The sequence below is a fragment of the Plecotus auritus genome (assembly GCF_963455305.1).
Source record: "Plecotus auritus genome assembly, chromosome: 9".
In the NCBI taxonomy this organism is placed as follows: Eukaryota; Metazoa; Chordata; class Mammalia; order Chiroptera; family Vespertilionidae; genus Plecotus; species Plecotus auritus.
The window spans coordinates 53,652,506-53,663,641 of record NC_137783.1 but is presented as its reverse complement, the minus strand read 5'-3'; the positions used below and the strand labels follow the sequence as shown (position 1 = coordinate 53,663,641).

At 35.3% G+C, this 11,136-nt stretch overlaps 1 pseudogene across 1 annotated transcript; it reads right to left on the bottom strand.

Moving 5' to 3' along the window:
• Nucleotides 1-293: 293 nt before the first annotated feature.
• Nucleotides 294-1,681, bottom strand: LOC308257844 (elongation factor 1-alpha 1-like; annotated as a pseudogene). The gene has a single exon. The product of its transcript is annotated as an elongation factor 1-alpha 1-like (transcript).
• Between the last annotated feature and the right edge of the window lie 9,455 nt (nt 1,682-11,136).

Here is an 11,136-nt window from a genome sequence, read left to right as displayed (position 1 = left end):
TTCTCATTAAACTTTATAATTTTAATGGGTCTCAAAATTCTGTGACAGATTTTTGGTCATGTTGTTTCCATTAAAAAGTACTGATTTTAAGAACTAAGAACTTAAAAACTGCCACACACACAAAAGAACCAAATGGTCCACAAAACATTCTCCTTTCCTTCTGAAGGTTTTACGATGCATTGTAATCATTAACCAGTCTTTTACTATTAAACTTAAATGGCCAATTGAGATAAACAGTTCTGAGACTGTTCTTCCACCACTAAGACTGGGGTGGCAGGTGTTGGGAATAATATTCACTTAGCCTTCTGAGCTTTCTGGGCAGACTTGGTGACTTTGCCAGCTCCAGCTGCCTTCTTGTCCACTGCTTTGATGACACCCACAGCAACTGTCTGTCTCATGTCATGAACAGCGAAACCACCCAGAGGAGGGTAGTCAGAGAAGCTCTCAACACACATGGGCTTTCCAGGAATCACATCACCGATAGCAGCTTCACCAGATTTCAAAAACTTGGGGCCATCTTCCAGCTTTTTCCCAGAACGACGATCAATCTTCTCCTTCAGCTCAGCAAATTTGCAAGCAATGTGAGCTGTGTGACAATCCAGCACAGGTGCACATCCAGCACTCATCTGGCCTGGGTGGTTCAGGATAATTACCTGAGCTGTGAAGCCAGCTGCTTCCATTGGTGGATCATTTTTGCTGTCACCAGCCACATTGCCACGGCGAACATCTTTGACAGACACATTCTTGATGTTGAAGCCCACATTGTCCCCAGGAAGAGCTTCACTCAAAGCTTCATGGTGCATTTCAACAGACTTTACTTCAGTTGTAACATTGACTGAGCAAAGGTGACCACCATGCCGGGCTTGAGAACACCAGTCTCCACTCTGCCCACAGGGACAGTTCCAATACCACCAATTTTGTAGACATCCTGGAGGGGCAGACGCAGGGGCTTGTCAGTTGGACAAGTTGGTGGCAGGATGCAATCCAGAGCTTTAAGCAGTGTGGTTCCACTGGCATTGCCATCTTTACGGGTGACCTTCCATCCCTTGAACCAAGGCATATTAGCACTTGGCTCCAGCATGTGGTCACCATTCCAACCAGAAATTGGCACAAATGCTACTGTGTCAGGGTTGTAGCCAATTTTCTTAATGTAGGTGCTGACTTCTTTAACAATTTCCTCGTATCTTTTCTGGCTGTAGGGTGGCTCAGTGGAATCCATTTTGTTAACACCAACAATCAGCTGTTTCCCACCCAGTGTGTAGGCCAGAAGGGCATGCTCACGGGTCTGTCCATTCTTGGAGATGCCTGCTTCAAATTCACCAACACCAGCAGCAACAATCAGGACAGCACAGTCAGCCTGAGATGTGCCCGTAATCATGTTTTTGATGAAGTCTCTGTGCCCTGGAGCATCAATGATGGTCACATAATACTTGCTGGTCTCGAATTTCCACAGGAAGATATCAATGGTGATACCTCGCTCCCATTCGGCTTTCTGTTTATCCAAGACCCAGGCATACTTGAAGGAGCCCTTCCCCATCTCAGCAGCCTCCTTCTCAAATGTCTCGATGGTTCTTTGGTCGATCCCACCACATTTGTAAATCAGATGGCCAGTAGTGGTAGACTTGCCAGAATCTACGTGTCCAATGACGACGATGTTGATGTGAGTCTTTTCCTTTCCCATCTTGGGTTTGAGTTAATGGTGGTTTTCACGACACTGTGTTCTGGCACAAACCCATTGCGAAAAAGCCTAGATTTAATTTTGAGTGTTAATAATACATTGTTTTTCCTTTATTCTAGGACTCAATAATCTGTTCACAGTCTACGTGCATAAACATGATATTTCATATTCTCTCTGGCATTACAGAAGTTTGAGTATTTCTCTGGATATATTTTTTATTTATGTGCTTTTAAAATACTGTATGCCTGGCCCTGGCTGGGTAACTCAGTTGGTTAGAGCACCGTCCAGATATGCCAAGGTTGTGATTTGGATCTCAGGTCAGGGTACATAAAAGAAGCAATGAAGCAACCAATGAATGCATAAATAAGTGGAAAAACAAATCAACGTTTCTCTTTCTCTCTCTCTCTCTCTTCTCCCTTCCTCTCTTTCTCTAAAAATCAATCGATAAAATAAAGTAAAATACTTCATAACTAAAATGCTTTCCTACCATCTCAGAAAACTTCAACAAGTTTTTAAAATCCAGATATTGTACCCTGGCACACTTCAGAAAGTCTACCTTGATGTCTCTCATCTTCGTTAAACTTGCTAAGCATATGTATTTAAAAAATTTAACTGTTAAACTTTACTCTGTGCTAGTTACTGACATCCATAATCTTGACAATTCATTATTTTCATCTTTTATTCCTAAGACATCAAAATAATGTAACAAATAAATATTTTGTAATTTTTCAGGGTAGCCAGCTTAGTGCTGAGCTCTGGAATTAAATATTGGTTGGATGGTTCTTCCATTATTTGGATAGATGAATCATGTTATTGTTAATTGATAAAATTCAATATTACTTGATACTTTCATTCTTTATGTATATTGATTGGACAATTATTCAGTATTATGACCATAGATGAGTTTAGCAAGTCACTGCTAACTTAACTATAACTTAGCTGTATTAAGGTACTCAAAAGGATAGGGGCACATATCACTGAAAAGTATTCCAGATTATATATTCTGCAAGAAGAAGTATAAAATAACACGAAGATCTATGATTTTAAGAATTTAGAATATGTCTGATTATAGGTGCAGGGTAACAAGCTTTGATTCCAAGTCTTTCCAGAAGGTTGGTCTTTGATAATCAATATAGCAAATGTGTTCAGTGACTCTGGGTCGCCAGGTGTTTTAAGGCAGTTCTGAAAATACCTATTATTGTCATGTGAAGTAAAGAAAATTAGCTACTAGGCCTTTTGAAAAACAGCTGTATGCTATTGACCTGATTGGAAATTGTTTTAACCATTTTGTTGGAAACAGTTGAAAGACTTCATTGTATCATCTGCAACATCTGCTGTTGTAAGAAGTAGCATCTGGCTGCAAATTCACTGGTCTGCCATAATTACATAAAGTGACAATTTTCTTTTTCATTTAGTATTGATGAATTGTGATGTTGAAGATTTAACATTTAAAAATCTGTGTTTTAACAGATATATGAGTACAAAACCACCTATGCATGTTTAAAATTAAATTGTTATTGTTGAAAGTATTGCCTATGCATTTTAAATTTTATTTTAGTCTTGCTTTTCATTGGGACTTAGAATGAACAATATTTTAAAAGAGAACAATTTGTTTTTCTCTCTGTATGGAGTAGGTAACAAAGGAACTTCCTGAAAATTTTCAGATATTTTCTCCTACTTCCCAATTGGCAATTTCAGATTTCCCAAATTCTTACCTTTGTAATTTGTGTCATTTCTGTAATGTAGTTATCTACTTCAAGACTTTGAAATCTTACCTATCTGCATACATTTTTTGATTGATTGATTTTTATGAGGTATAGTTGAGATATATATCACATTAATTTTAGGCATACAACATAATGATTTAATATTTTATACATTGAAAAATTATTACCAAAATAAGTCTAGTTAACATTTGTCACCATGCATAGCTACAGTTTTTTTCTTGTGAAGAGGATTTTAGATATACTCTCTTAGCAACTTTCAAATATGTAATGCAGTGTTATTAACTATAGTCACCATGCTATACATTACATCCCTAGTATTTCATTATTTTAAAGCTAACAGTTTGTACCTTTTAACCCACTTCACCTATTTCTTCCACCTTCCACTCCCCACATTGGATATTCACCAATCTCTTCTCTATTTTTGAGTTTGTTTTTATGCTGGAGTCATTGTTATTGCTTTAAATCTGACATAAAAATGAGAGCTTGCAGTATTTGTCTTTCTCTATCTGATTTATTTTACTTAGCATAATGCCCTCAAGGTTTATTTACGTTGTCATAAGTGACAAGATTTTGGGTTTTTGTTGCTGTTTTTCATGGCAGAATAGCATTCCATTTTATATATACATATATATCACATCTTCTTTATCCATTCATTTACTGATAAACACTTAGGTTGTTTCCATATCATAAATAATATTGCAATGAACATGAGGGTGCATATATCTTTTTGAGTTAGTGTCCTTGTTTTCTTTGGATAAATACCCAGACGTGGAAATGTCGGACCAGATAGTAGTTTCGCTTTTTTTTTTTTTTTAAGAATCCCCATGCTGTTTTCTATACTGGTTACAACAATTTACATTCCCACCAACAGTGCACAAGACTTTAATTTCTCTAGATTCATGCCAACATATTTTGTCTTTATTATAATAGCCATTCTAATGGGTGTGAGTTGATATCTCATTGTGGTTTTAATTTGTACTTCCCTGATGATTAGTGATGTTGAGCATCTTTTTATGTATGTAACTAGAGGCCCAGTGCACGAAATTCATGCACGGGTAGGGTCCCTAGGCCAGCGATTGGGCTGATCGGGGCCTTCCGGCTGCCAGCCAGGGCCTACCCGGCTGCCAGCTGAGGCCTTCCTTTGTTCCGCCTCACTCCCTGGTGGTCACCGTACGTCATAGCGAGTGATAGAACTCCCAGTCTCCCAGTTGAACTCCTGTGGGGACACTTTGCATATTAGCCTTTTATATATATAGTTGTCTGTATATCTCTGGGAAAATGTCTATTCAGATACTTCACCCATTTTTTATCAAAATTTTATTTACTTGCAATTGAGTTATATGACTATCTATAGAGATTTAGTACAACTATTCATCTCTCTTTCATAGTTCCTTCCATATGTCATACCAATTTTTATCTAAAATGTATCATGGAAAGAAATAGATAAATTCTTAGAAACATGACTGAATCAAGAAGAAACAGAAAATCTAAAATACTGATTTGCTACCAAATAAATCAATTACTAATCCCCAAACTCCCAACAAACAAATGTCCTGGACCAAATAGCTTTACAGGTGAATGTTACCAAATATTCTAAGAAGAATTAACACTTGTCGTTCTCAAACTATTAAATATATATATATATATATATATATATATATATACACACACACACACACACACACACACACACACACACACACATATATATATCCAAAAGGAGGAAAGGCTCCCCAATACTCATCTCATGAGACCACCTTTATACTGATTCCAAAACCAAAGATATTACAAAAAAAAAGAAATTATAAGCCAATATCCCTGAGAAACATAGATGTAAACATTCTTAAAAATATTAGCAAACTGAATTCAGCAATACATTTAATGGATCATACACCTGATCAAGTGGAATTTATTCCTTGAGATGCAAGCTTGCTTCAATACCTGCAAATTAATGTGATACACCACATAAACAAAATGAAGGATAAAAATAGTATAGTTAATATCTGGAAACAGCCCAAGTTCCCATCAGTAGATGAGTGGACAAAAGAGCTATGGTATATTTATACCATGGGATATTATGCAGTTGTAAAAAAAAAAAAAAGGGATCTCTTGCTCTTTGCAGTTGTAAAAAAAAGGGATCTCTTGCCCTTTGTGACAGCATGGAGGGACATGGAAAGTATTATGCTGAGCAAAATAAGCCAGTAAGAGAAAGACAAGTATCACATGATCTCACTCATATGTGGAATCCAATGAACAAAACATAACCAGAGACATAGAATCATGGAACAGACTGATGAATCTCAGGGGGAAAATGGGGGTGGGTGGATGGATGGGGAAGAATTAACCAAAGAACTTATATGCATTACTTGTATAACCCATGATAAAGACAGTAGTATGGTGAAGGCCTGGGGGTGGGGGTTGGAGATGGAGGGGTCAATGGAGAAAAATGGGGACATCTGTAATACTTTCAACAATAAAGATAGGATTAAAAATATTATGATCTTATCAATGGATGCAGAAAAAGCATTTGGTAAAATCCAGCATTCATTCATGATAAAAATAACTCTCAGCAAAGTGGAAATACAAGGAATATACTCAACATAATAAAGGTCATATATGACAGACCCACAGCCAACATCATGCTCTATGGGGAAAAGCTAAAAGCATTTTCCTTAAGATCATAAGCACCCCCCCAAACAATCCAATTAAAAAATGGGCAGAACACCTGAATAAGTACTCCTCCAAAGAAGACATAGAGATAGCCAATAGAGATATGAAAATATTCTTAACATCACTAATCATAAGAGAAATGCAAATTAAAATCACAATGAGATATTATTTCACATTTGTTAGAATGCCTATCACCAATAAGTCAACAAACAAGTGTTGGCAGAGATGTTGAAAAAATGGAACCATCATGCATGTTGGTGGGATTGCAAATTGGTGCAGCCACTATGGAAAATGGTATGGAGATTCCTCAAAAAATTAAAATACAACTATACTATGACTCAGCAATTCCATTTCTGGTATATATGTGAAGAAATCCCAAATATGAATTGAAAGGATACATGCACCCCTTTGTTAATTGCAACATTATTTATAATAGTCAAGATATGAAAGCAATACAGATTCCAATCAATAGATGAATGGATACAGAAGTAGTACGTATACACAATGGAATATTACTCCACCATAAAAAAATGAATGAAATCTTTTGAAACAACATGGATGACCTAGAGGTTATTATGCTAAGTGAAATAAATCAGTCAGAGAGAAACACATACCATACGATTTCATGTATGTGTGGAATCTAAAGAACAAAACAAAGAAACAAACAAAAACCAGAAGCAGATTCAAAGATACAGAGAATAGGCTGTGGGTTGCCAGAGGGGAGATGTATATGGGGCTGGGTGAAAAAGATGAAGGGATTAAGAAGTACAAATTGGTGGTTGCAAAACAGTTATGGGGATGGAAAATACAGGCTAGGGAATATGGTCAATAATATTGTAATAACTATGTGTGGAGTTAGGTGAGTACTAAAATTATTGGGGGGAATCACTTCATAAATTATATATTTGCCTAATCATTATGCTGTACACCTGAAGCTAATATAAAATAATATTGACTATCAATTATAATTGAAAATAAAGCTTAAGTAACTAGTTAGTTAATTATATCATGAATCTATCTTCATTTTCCATGCCCTACCATAAATCTAAAACTCTGAATCTATTTTTTTTCAATAATCACATCAAGTATCAGTTCATTTGGAACAACAAATTCCAGATGGAATCCTTCTCTTGCCTTTGGTATCAGCCAGACTATTTGGTAATAGGAAATTCTAAACAATTCTCAAGTGATTAGGAGATTATCTTGTAAGATGTCTAGAGGCAGGGCATCTCCAGAGTTGGTTATTTCAGAAGCTTTATAGACTATCCCTTCATTTATTAATTCACTCAACAAATATGTACTAAACACCTATTATCTATAAGGCTTCATTCAAAATACTTGATTTACATCAGTGAATAAAACAGTAGGAGATGACTGCCTTGTGGAAATTACATTCCCATTGTGGAAGCACATTTATCATATACACTATACACATTAAATAGCAAATAGTTTAGTATGTTAGAAGATAATAGAAGCTCTGGGAAGAAAGGAAGAGGGAAACAAAGATTAAGGGCACTGATAGTGCATTTTAAAGTAGGATGAGCAACCTTTGAGAGGTGGCATAAGTGCTGAGTCTTCAGGAAGATGTCTGGGGCAAAAATCTGATTAAAGGAAAGAGCTAATACAAAAATCACAAGGGGAAATTGTGACTGTTAATTTAGAAGAACTCTGAAGGTGCCAGAGTGGCTGTAACCAAGTGAGGCATGATAGAGTAGGAGAACTGCATCCAGAGGAAAGTCAGGGCTTTTTAGATAATTTTAATTGCATTGACTTTTGTACAGTTTAAAATGTTAAGCAGTTGTCAGTTTTTAATGAAAGGGATGGCATAAAATGATTTACTATTTTAAATATTCAGCATACAATAGGCACTGGAGACTGTTGGAGCAAGTTAGAAGCAGTGCTACAATAACCCAGTAAAAACAATAGAAGCCCACCACAGAGGGTGATCATGGAGTAGTCCATGGAATCTGGGTATAATTTGAGGGTAGAGGCAACATCTTCTTAAACAGATTTAAAAATCGTTTGAGAAAGAGAAATCAAGAATAACTCCAGAGTCTTGTATTTCTATTATTAATGACTTTGATTAGTAATGATCATAATAATAACAGTCCTTAAAAAATACTTTGATTAAATAATGTATACTCCATTACTCTGTTTTTCATAAAATACTTTTCACCTAACCAAGTAAATATTATTCTTAATTCAAAACATAAATCAACCCTTCAGGGATCATCAACTAGACTAGATGATATAGAGTTGTTAATTATTTATAAACCCCACACATTTAGAATGTAAATACATGAGTACATTAGATGAAAATAAAAACTACACTTGGCAAAACTATCCAGACCCTTACTTGGTGTTACCAAAATCAGGTGTGGTTACCCAAAATAATTCTTTTTAGCATTTTATGTCTTCTCATCATTTTTTAATATTTTAAATACAGATATTTTTTAGAAAACCATGGCACAAAAACTTTATAAAAACACAAAGTAATTTTCTTATAATGTATATAAGTTGACAATGTTGTTTTTAGACCTGTAATTTTGCTTTCATTTTATATTTCATATTTATGCAGCTTTTCCAAGGATCCAGATTTTATTAGGAGTTAAAATTTGATCTTTTTTTCCCCTATCTTAATTTAATTGCAATTTTATTTATTGCTTTCAAGATTAAATAGAATAAATATTTCCTCATTTTTCATCCAATAATTCTCTTCACATAAATTGACATAGAATTTTATGTTTTTCTTAAGTTAATGAATTACTGCATCATTACATATTTGTGTGTATTTTTATGGAGAATATATCTTTAAGGAAAAATTACAAATTGTCTATTTTGGATTCCTAAGAATCTTCTTTTCTGGATTTCTACCTCTCATTTGTTTTCAATTTCACTTGCTACCCCAATCCAAGTTATTTATGCCTGCCACTGTGGCCCATCTTAAACACATGTGTAATCATGTTAATACCATGTTTGAAATATCAAAGATGAATATTTATCACCACTACAACATATATTTTCCTTTTGGGGGGGATGTCAATCATGGATTCTTAAAATTGCTTTTGTTAACTTTTTCAGCCCCATTCCATTGCATGTCCCTGGCCACTCCGTTTGGTTATCCTTACCTCACTACATAATTCACTGCAGAAAGTGGCAGTAGAAAACCATCCATTTGAGGAAAAGGGAAAGACATAGACACTGAGGATTACTAATCATCCTCCAAGACAAATTATGATTAGCTGACCAAAAATGACACACAATATAGTGGGAAATAGGTATGCATTGACATAGAATTTTATGTTTTTCTTAAGTTAATGAATTACTGCATCATTACATATTTGTGTGTAGTTAGCATTCACTACAGCTGAAAGGTTGGACTCGTTTAGTTTCTTTAATTGACATTTTCCCTTTAATGGTTTAAAGCTATTTTTATCACTACCTACTCATTCAGTGGTTGTCCTGCCTTCATTTCTTTTAAAGCCCTCAGTTTTCCTAATTACTTAGAACATGGTCTAGCAAAGCCAGTGCCTTACCATCATGACATTTTAGCTGAAATAATTTCTATTTTTGTAGTAAATTAATGTTTGGTATAATAGATATTTAGTCAGGGAAAGAAACTCCATAGGGGACTATAAAATCAACTCCTTGGCATCCATATGAATAAATAACATGCTTTACTTTGGGGGAAATACTCATTTATTTCTTCACAGTTTGTAATATTTATCTTCTGTTTTGCCATCATTAGCTTTTTCATAGATCAAAGCTGAACTTGGGCTTCTCTTATTTTTTTTCTATTGCAGGAAAGGAGTGGAAGAAGGGGGAGAAGTATGACAACGGTGACATCTTGATAAAGGAGATTTCAGTATTTAACAAATTTGCATGTCATCATAAATGCATTAGCACTTGAGCAGCTGGCTTCTTAAGCAAACATGTCGGTGAGCAGATGGTTCTGACGGAGTGACCATTTTAAACACTTAGCTCCATTTAAACTTGAACAATTTGCTTGAGACAGGCTTCTCTGATGCATCAATTTGATGACATCTTCAAGAAGAGCCCAGCTACTCACTACTGGAATTATTTCCAAGATGTTAAAAATCAAATTTAAAGGATGCCCATATATTTTAAATTCCACCATTTATGTGTTCCTTATTTTTGTGTGTATGGTATATGTGGTGCAAATTCTTCAAAATAATGCATATCATCTCATCTTTCCTGCCTACCTTAACTAACTCTTATGCCTCCCCTTGGCATTTCCATGCTTTTCATCGTGTTTTTTGTCTATGCAATTCCATCTACCTCTCCTTCCAGGCTAATTTTATCATTTCATTTACTGATATTTCATGGATGCTTCCCCAGCCCAAAGGCCATTCTCCTTCTACATTTTCTACCATTTCTTTGATAGTGGCTGCACGGAATTACAATGCAGAATTATAAGGGAGGGAATTGCCTTCACCTGCCCATTGCTGATATAAGCCAGGAATGCCTTTGAAAATGGAAAGCCGAGGTGTTCTAGTTATGTTTATTTTTTACTACTATGTTGCTGCTTTTTAAAATGAGATTCATTCAAACTAATACTTGACTTTGAGCATAAGTTCAGAGAAGAGCACTGAAGTAAGGATTAGAAATACAGCTTCTTATTTGTGTGAAGAGCAATTTATTTACCAGAAGAACAAATGTAACTTCCAAGTCAGAGATGTCTACTATAATTTCCTTCTTATTTGCAAGAGCGTGTGTAAACCTACATTTTTGTGCTCAGCCCACTGCCTGAATATTGGAGGCATAAAAAGTGTAGAGCTAATATCAGGATGAGTAACATTGGTGCTATAAAATGCATTATGCATTAAGAATAAGCCATTTTTGAATAAATATAAATAGGAATTCCAGCAATATGGGCAAATGGATTAATCTCCCCAGCAAGGAAGAAACAAAATATCACGTTTTATAATACCTTTTTTTACTCTTTTTAAGTGGTTATTTAGCTGGATTCTTCCTCAGAAGTGAAGCAAGTCACCTGGATTCTCAGAAATTTTAAGTATTTAGAGCAGAGCAATTTTTTCA